The sequence below is a fragment of the Sesamum indicum genome, linkage group LG13 (genome assembly GCF_026168435.1).
Source record: "Sesamum indicum cultivar Baizhima isolate 11 linkage group LG13, ASM2616843v1, whole genome shotgun sequence".
Taxonomy (NCBI): Eukaryota; Viridiplantae; Streptophyta; class Magnoliopsida; order Lamiales; family Pedaliaceae; genus Sesamum; species Sesamum indicum.
In genome coordinates this window covers 10,958,519-10,968,562 of record NC_142669.1, presented here as the reverse complement: position 1 = coordinate 10,968,562, position 10,044 = coordinate 10,958,519, and the positions used below count along the sequence as shown (strand labels likewise).

Below are 10,044 nucleotides of genomic sequence, written 5' to 3'. Positions count from 1 at the left end.
CATACTTAAAAAATTGAAAAATTCAGATTCTCCAATTTTTGGCAGAAAGTATTTCAGTCTACATGCATTAAAAAAATGATTTATGGAAGGGTGTAGGCCAATCATATGTCTTGATGGCTGCTTTTTTAAAACAGTTTATGGGGATCAGTTGCTTGTGGCTGTGGAAAGGGATGTGATTGATAATATATTGTCAATTGCAATGGTTGTAACACAGGTAGAAAATAGGGACACCTAGGGTTGGTTTGTGGTGAGCTTTTGGATGATATAGGGGGATTGACACCAGTAAATGGTCTTTCATTTACGATAAACAGAAATGTCTTGTTGAGGCCTTAAAAACTTAGTGTCCAATGCTGAACACGAATTTTTTTTTTTGGCACATGTATGAAAATTTCAAAAGTGAAATTCAAATCTGTTGAATTGAAATATTACTTCTGGAAAGCAGCCTCAACTGCTAACAAAAGGGAACTTGAGGGTTTTATGAAAAAAATTGAAGAACTTGATCCAAAAATCAAAGTTGAAGTGGAAATAGCTTCTGAATAGCTAACAAAAATAAATCCACAACATTGAGCAAAATCACATTTTTCAGTTCAAAGCAAATGTGATATTTTGGTGAATGATTTATGTGAAAGCTTTAATAATTATATACTTGAAGCAAGGAACAAACCAATTATAAGTATGTTTGAGTGGACTACAACAAGAATGATATCTAGGTTGCAAATAAAAAGAGAGGAAATAGAAAAGTATGGAGGATCAATTTGCCCTAACATCTTAAAGAAGATAAACAAGCAACAAATGGCTGCAAGAAATTATTTTAGATGGTATAGGGGAGAGTATGAAATTGACCACTTCTTGAACAAGTATGTGGTTGACTTGGAGAAGAAAATATGCAGTTGTGGCATGTTTCAGTTAAAAGGAAACCCATGTTTTCATGCTTGTGCAACAATTGTTTCAAAAAGAGCTAGAATAAATTATTATGTGGATTATTTTCATAAGAAGTCAGTGTACTTGAAGTGTATAATCACATGATACATATTGTCCCTATGGTACAAGATTTAAAAAAAAAAAACAGTTTTCAGCCATTTAAACTTCCAAAGATTAAGAAGAAAAAAGGGTAGACCTAAGAAACTTAGAAGAAAGGGCCCTAATGAGCTGCAGTGGAAGATATCAACGATAAAAGGCTTGATACATACCTGCAGTAAATGCCTTCAAACGACCACAATAAAGGCAGTTGAAGAATGAAATACATCCAAAGTCTAAGTTTTTCAAGGTTTGTGTTAGTTTTTTAATATGTCATAATAATTTTAATCTATTATGTAATAAAATTATTTTTTTTTGCAGGCAAATGTTGTTGTTCTTAAAGAAATCCCACGTGGATCTCAACCCCCCCCCCCCATTAAGCCAGGAGCAATCAAGTGCAAAAATAATATCAAGCCTGTTGAATAATTTTGCTCTTTTTGTTTTGTCACAGAAACTTTTTTTTAAACTGAATTGTGATCAGAGTTTGTAGGCTACAGCAAAAGGAACAAGACAAAGCAGAAATGTAGAACAACCACTTGCACCAAGCTCTACAACCCAAGTGTGTTCTTGTTTTTAAAATTATCTCTAAACTAACCTAGGTGCAGCAATTATTTTTTACTTTCAATTTAATGCAACAACAAGTAGGCTATCAAGGCCACAGAAGTGCATCTTTATTGGGGAATATTACTTCAGCAACTTTTTCAGTATCTACAACTAGAAGAAAAAACAAGAGGCCAACTATTTCACAAGTACTGAACAAAATGAAGGAAAGACAAAAGAAAAGACAACAAGAGTAGTTTAAAATGCATCCTTCTTTTGGAAATGGCTTATTTTTTTTGGTAAATGACAGGTTCCTTTTGTAAATGTGGATTTTACTAGTTATGGCAAAACTTGTTTGTAATATGGCGCTCAATGGCCTATTCTTTTGGTAGATATGAATTTCATTCAAAACTTGTAATATGACACTGAAAACTATATCAAGTTGCAATGTGTTCTAATGGAATTCAATTTTATGTTTTTGTCAATTTTGTTTAGTGTTTGTATTCAGTTTTTTTGTACATTTTCAGCTTCTGTTTCTGGAATTTAAACTTCAGGAATCTAATTTCAGCTTAATGTTTCTAGAATCCAATTTTAGCTTATGTTTCTTTAATCCAACTTCAGCTTAATGTTGAGTGTTAGTGTCCAATTTTAGTGTTAAGTGTTTGTATTCAATTTCTGTATATTCAAAGATTAATTTGAATATTCACTTTTATTTTCTAGGAAAAAAAATGCCAAAAAGTAAAAATACTACAAATTAATACATGATACAATATATATACTACAATAAAGGTCAATACTTAAACAACAGAGTGATTTTAACAACAAAACTAACATTTAACACAAAAAGAACATTGCTAACACCAATCCAAATTGCACCCACATAAAAGCGTAGTTGGGAATCTCAAATCTAGTGATTGTATGTTCTGTCTTGATTTGCTTTTCCAAAATGAGGAGCTTGACCTTGATATTTTTCTTTTTTTTTGGAGAAAAAACCGTGAGAAACAAGTGAAAAAAGGAGGTATTGCAATAACAGATGAGCTGCTGCACTTTTATTTGATTAAGGAGGGGCATATTTGTCAAAATACAACATAAATATGGTCTTCCAGCCGCAACATTGGCCCGTGCGGCACACCTTGACCATGCAGGGGTCTAATTGCTACAATAAAAATTTTACAAGGAGGTAATTTGATATTTTTTATATCACAAGGGGGTATCATGCACATTACCCATATTACAGGGGCACTCTGCATTTTTCCATATATACATATATACTAATATTAAAAAAAAAGTTCCTACACACTCACAAAAGGTGGTAAATAATACTGCCGCACCAATTTTTTGTGAAATAAAAAATGTCCCTGTTAATATAATATATTAGTTTATATATTTTACTTTTATTCATATTATATTTTAAAATATAAAAAATTATTTATTATATATACATAAAAATAACGTGTCACACAACAGTTAGTATATATATAAAATATCTCCCGGCTAATAGGTATGTGTCCCTAGTCCCACCAAATGATTCATGCAGGGCTCTTTACAACATTTCTATTTTTTGTATGATTAAATAACACTATTTTGGTCTTTCGAGTTTTTCATATTTTCACTTATTTCACCAACTTTTTATTTTTTTTTAATTTTCTGTTTTTTTTTTTCTCTCTCCTTAGCCTCACTCCTCAACTTCCATATGCTTTTCTTTTCAATTCTTTTCGCAAGAACTTCCTATAATTCTTTTTAATATTTTTATTTAATTAATTAAAATAAAAATAGTATTAGTATTTAATTTTTAATCAATTATACACATATTTTTTATGGGACAATTGATGGATCAATTATATTTTGTTATCAGAACAATGAAAATTGTTATACTTTGACATCTAAATTTTTTTTTGTGTTAACTTACCATTTTAATTTTACGAAATTTTACACTTTTGTCATTTATAACTATTTTTTCACCAAGTTTTTTTATAAAAAAGTCACATTCAATATACATGTAATATTAAGGCTGCACGATGTTATATTTTTCACATATTCACAGCATGTGGTATTTTTATGCCAAAAAAATCAATAAAAAAATGATCGTATACGGTAAAATACAAATTTCATAAAATTAAAATAAAAAATTGTTATAAAAAAAATTAAATGCTAAAATGTAAAGATAGGTATAATTTAGATATTTTGCCCGGCAGTTGATATAAGAAATAACAGCAAGCATTCTTGTTCTCGTGGAATTCAAGGTCGTAGGTCAGCTAAAAGCAATCCCACCTTGCATGCATCTTTTGGAGGTTGCCACCTGGCCAACAACCGCCACTTATTATATATAAATTAAATCTTTTTTTTTACACAATAGAATTTATAATTTCAGTTTCGATCATCGTCACCAAAAATCAGAGCATGCATTCAAATCTATAAATCGATTCCAGAAATACTTGTAGATTACCAACAGAAAAGATAGAACCATTAATGAGTGGTCCCTTTATTACTTGGATCCCCTCTAAAAAATACGGAATTATATTTTCTCCAAGAAAATTTTAAAATTAAACTGCACCGCTTATCAAAATTCACTGTTTACGCCTGACCTCATTTCGTTACGATTTGGACGAAAAATTGGTAAAATAATATGTAAAATTTAGTTTTGCCCCTGATTTAACATCCTTATGTAATAATTTTGTACTTATAAAGGAAAAATAATAATAATGTTAACTCACTTCATATCTATATATATATATTGTATTTATCTCCTTATAAGTATAAATATTTATATATATAGGAATGTTAAATGAGGAAAATTTATGGAATTTCTTTTTGTTGATGTCTAAATTTTTCGTCCAAATCTTAACGGTAGGAGGTCTTGTATAAACAAAGAATTTTTGGAGTGGGTGTAAGTATAATTTTAGTATTTCTTTAGGAGAAAGTATAATTTTATATTTTTAGAGGGGTCTAAGTGTAATTAAGTCATTTTTTGTCATAATTATTTATCATGATTAAAAATAAAAAAATAATACTGATTAATATGATTACACAACAACTAGAAATCATCATTTTTACAGGTAAAACAAAACCATTAGTTATAACGAAAGACCAATCGGACCAACTGACGTTGTCAGTAAGAACACTTCAACAAATGTAGGAGGTGTTTGCAAAAACATAATTAATTGCTCTTTATATTCTAGTTAGGATTAAGTTAATAAAGAGTTTGGAAATACAATTTTTAACTATGCTTTATTAAGTTAAAATAAGTAAAAAGTTGTAAGTTGGTGGGCATGTGATTATAGTTGTAATTTTTAAATTACATAAAGAAATTTATAGATTAATTTGAGAAGAAAAAGAGAAAGTGGTTTGTCTCATATAGAAGAACGATGAAAGAAGTAAAGGAATTGATAAGTATATAAGGTGTTGTGGGGGGGGTGTGAGTGCAACACACTCATAATTTTTAATCCCACGTAAGAAGTTTATTGGAACAATAAACCCTTTATATTAAAGTTCAAATCCAAAGTTGAGTTTGAAGTATTATGGAGACTAAGTGAACATTGGGGTGCTCCATATGTGTGTTGTCTGGCCTTTGTTTTGTGTATTAGGCTCAAGATATATCTTTTTGTAGTAGAAACATTTGCGTTTAATCGACGGTTACAAAACCAATGGTCAAGTTCCAGTCGTTTTTGATAGTTTCAAGAGCACATTCTTGCCCTGTTTAATGCTGCTGGGTGAGGAGTGTCTATAAAAGGTTGCAATTCCTTCATTCTCAACACACCAGCAACGAACACAAAAGTACACCTCTCCACTTCTCAAGCTATTTCTATTCTCTCTCGTTTCCCGAGAGCATTCGCTCTCAAATTATAGTTTTTGAGCTGAAGTTTCGGTAAAACAGATATTGAGTGTATTTTGAGATATTCATCAGTATAGTGTTGTACTGAATGAACTGTAACATTTTTATCTTGGGAGAAATAACGTTGTACCCGTAGCACTTGATACGGGACGATTAATGTCGTCAAGGCAAGTAATTCTATTGGGATTCGGTTAGGTGTGATATTATTCAGTTGAAATGTCGTCGCCAGTCATGCCCAACCGTCCGCTGTCGATAAATCCTGATTAACATTTCACCAGTTTCATTGCTGAATTACAATAGCAATTGCGAGACAGGATTTGATGAGATGGAGGAACTACAGACCTATTTATCTAGACAAGCCTACTACCATCACTGGAGCCGAACGGAGGGTCGATGAGTTGAATGGCAAGAACTCAATTCTTTGATGGGAGATTGAAGCTTTAAAGGCAGAACACGAAGTTGAAATAGAATAGCTTCAACAAGAAAATCAACAATTCCGTGATCAAATAGATGGTCTCTGAGAACACATAAACCAACTAACTGAGATGATACTAGACGAATCGGAGGAGGATCCTGAAGAGGACCCCATGAAATATCCGAATGACGATGGTGAACTGACTGATGGGCAGTGTTGTTGACTGAAAGGTATAACCTCTGCTGAGTTGTTGGTATACAACTTAGATCTTGATATTTATTGCTTCACGTATTCATTATTTTATTAAATCTGCTATATATATAGTTATATATATATATATGCTCAATGAATGTAATTAATTTTCAAATCAGTTTTATCCAGTAAATTTCAAAACAAAAAATGACATTGAGATCAAATTTCTCCGACAATTATTACAGCTTAAGACATTTTTTTTTTAAAATTAGATGAATTTCTTTAAGTTATGTCCTCCCAATAATTGCAAAATATACCCACTTACCAAGATAGTAAAATAATTTCATAAATATGTCTACATCAATTTTGTTCTACTTTTAATAATGAAAAAAATTAAATTTACATCTCTTAATATTAGGCTTAATTATACAAACATCTCCAACCCTTTCAAAAATTATAAGTACATCATTAAAGGGTATTAGTACAATATATTCAGGGAGTGTTTATGTCAAATTTCAACATTCAATAAGGAATGTACTTGCAATTACTACTACAAGTGAAATATCTTTAATTTTGCAAAAGTCAAGAAATATTTACGTAATTAGTTTTAACTTCAGACACTACCAATAAATTTATCATAAATATTTATTTTCAAACACTCACATCCTTTATTTCTTAATTTCTTTTTAAAGAAACGATTATATATACTCCCCTTGCCTATTTACACAAACCACCCGTCCATTATTTTTTGCATAATCAAAGAAACCCTCTTAGTAGCCAAAAAACAGGGGTAGTTTGTGCAACGATATTGACGTTTCTAGTAGATGTATGTACAATTATCCAAAAAATACGATTAATCTATACAGATAATATTAACATTTCTAATATGTGTATCTATAATTTTTTTAAAAATAAAACTAATTTATATAAATAAATTATAGATAAAAAAATATAGATAATATTATCTTCTCTCCTATTTTTTAAAATTAAGCACTTTCAAGGAATATAAGGTTTTACAAACACACACATCAACCATCGACTACTTGTCACCCAATTAAAAAACCTCGAAACGTGGCCATCAATGCGCCCATGCAACCTTTTCCTCGTAGCCTTTACAGCAATCTACCCGAGCAATCTGGGCAATTTTGGGCCACAAATATTCCAAGCCAGAAGACATTGTCACTTGCCATAATAATGACACACCACAACTATCATGAACCCCCATATTCGGAGGAAATCAATAAAATACATTCTTCTGATATAATTTATCCTAAATTACATTAATGCCCACAAAATTACATAAATATTTTTTATTGTTATAATATTATTGACACGTGTCTTATTTAGTGGCGAGAATTTACACAGACAACTACTGATGTACGTTACATTAACATCCCTAGAATTATAACTGTAATTTTTTTATTAATTAGTAGGAGATATTTGTGTAATTTAAATATAATCTTAAAGATTGTTGATGTAATTTATCAAATAATTTGTAATTCTACATAGAATAATTAAATGTTTTTATACTTATTGAGTTATAAGTACATTAATGAAATCATCTTGAACATTCCACAATAATCAAAAGAAGAATAATTCATAATTAAATTAGAGAAAATTATTATATTGGTTGTTCCTCGTTCCATACCCTATATATTAATTTATTTATATAGATATATTTCTTTTAAAAAAAAATAAGAAAACACACACACACACACATATATATATATATAGGTAAGAGATATTTGATTGAAAATGTGGTGGGGTTGGGCGAGCTGGCTGTGACCATGCCTACTTGCTGTGCTCAACACCAGCAAATATTGCATGTGATGTTAATCGCCGACACGCAAAAGAAAACACTAACACAATGACTCTCCCACGTTAATGTAAAAAAGAAATCCACTTCTGAATCATAATTTACGATTTGTAGCACTGTAGTATTGAATTTTCAAATATTAATTATACTTTTAAATATATATATCAATACAATGAGTTATATTTATTTAAATGGTCCATATATTTTAACTCTACCATCATTTATTTTTATTTATATTCAACATTTGCTTTGATTTTTAACATATATTAATTTTTATATTTAAAATTTGTATTATAACGTGCAAATATTATGTGTCGCACGATGGTTCATGAATATATGGATATATAAACCAAATACAACAAAAAGAATATATAGATATATATATTAACATTATCGCAAGTGAGAGGCCATACTTCACACACGTCTACACACGGCATCAACGGCACCTAGAAACACATGACCTCAACATTGACCACATAAATTGCCATAGAAAGAATATATATATATATATATATATATATATATATATATACTATTATTAAAAAGTTAATTTATCGTACTAATTTTTGAATACTCAAATTTGCAGTTTAATTTATTTTTTTGTAAAAAATATTTAATCAGAATAGTAATTATAATGTTCTTTGATAATATCGCAATTACAATTTTTTTTTCCTCTTAACCTACTACTCCACGTTTCTCTCTCACATACTAGCTACAAATTACATGTATGGAAAAAATGTTACCAACCACAACAAGGCATTTGAGAGTATATCAATCATTGTGTTTTAGGGCTAACCCTTTTAAATTTATACAAAGTAACTTCAAGTAAATCGAATAATTGAAATTCGTGTAAGCAATGTAGAAAATAATGTTGCTATCTTACACATAACTTTGAATATATCACGCAATTCTAATGTTTCATTAAGTTAGTTACCTTCCTAGTGAGGGTTATTTGTCGATCATCAATTCTGTTCACTCTGCACATTTCTACATTGTATTACCTGAAATTTTACGATCCATCCCATTTTGCATCCAAGTTATCAATAGATTCAATGGCTTCTGTATTTCTCATTACTGGTTTGCCTTCTCGAAAACCAAGAGGGCTCAATCGGTCGTTGTAAACTTTCATCATCTTTCTCTTGTACACTTGTACTTTCGTTCTCGACTTTTGTTTCATTCCTCTACCAAATTCTAATCCTCTTTTTTCAACCTAGGAGTTCAACTCTAGGTTGAATAAATTTATTTACCCAAGTTTTCTTGAATCAGAGAAGCAACTCTGTAGGAGATTTTCAGACTCGAGCAGAATCGTTTCTTGCGGTCCTTCAGAAATGATCCCAATAATTTCTCATCAATGCTAGCATGTTTTCTTTCATTTACTTTGTTTCACGGAGTTCTATCCATGCTCTAAGGTCTTCTCCCTTGCCCCAAGGTTATAGGTTCATGATATTGGTGGAGTGAGTATTAGCATACTTCTTAAGGTAACCTCTTTGAATTTGCTTTGTTATTTTATTTTTTAAATGGTAACAATATTCAATATCATAATCCCGATCTTTATGAAATTGGCAATATGTGCCAGACATTTGCCATTTTGGATTGTCCTTGATCTTTCTCGATCATTACACTATACCCTGTTGTTCGGTGTTGAGATGCAGGATGCTACATTGCAGCTGACCAATAAAAACAGCAAAGCACTCTCAGTCGAGCTAAGGAAGAAGAAAGAGTACTGTTCTGAAGTTGTGTTCTTTACTTATAAGGTTGTGCTTTTATTTACACGACTTTTAGTGTACGTTGGTTGATGTTCTATTTATTAGTTGGGTTAGTTAGTCAGTTAATTTCAGTTAGTCTTCTTCCTTTTCATTAGCCGTGTACAGTCAGTTTTTCTTTCTCTCTCTTTTCTTGTATTCTGTAGCTACTATCTCTGTTACATTTTTCTTGTGGTTCAATGGAGTTTCTTTCTTCTTTTATGCTCTTGCGACTTGTCAACATGGCATCAGAGCAGTAATCCTAATTCTATTATTTCCGAAATTCGTATTCCAATTGATCTGATTCAATTATAACAGTTGAAACACCGATTCTTTTCCAACGACAAACAAGAGTGCCATTGAACAGAGCAACATGAGCGACAATAAAGCTTCACATTTTTCAAAGAACTTCAAACTGCAAGGCAACGACCATCCAGGGATGAGTTTAGTCACCATACCACTTACAGGGAACAATTATTTCTCATGGGTG

At 30.7% G+C, this 10,044-nt stretch overlaps 1 long non-coding RNA gene across 1 annotated transcript; it reads left to right on the top strand.

The window, feature by feature from the left end:
- The first annotated feature begins 8,616 nt into the window (after nucleotides 1-8,616).
- On the top strand, nucleotides 8,617-9,782 carry LOC148784494 (uncharacterized). The gene is made up of 2 exons (XR_016063757.1): nucleotides 8,617-9,290; nucleotides 9,465-9,782. It is a non-coding gene; the product is annotated as an uncharacterized LOC148784494 (long non-coding RNA).
- The last annotated feature ends 262 nt before the right edge of the window (nucleotides 9,783-10,044 follow it).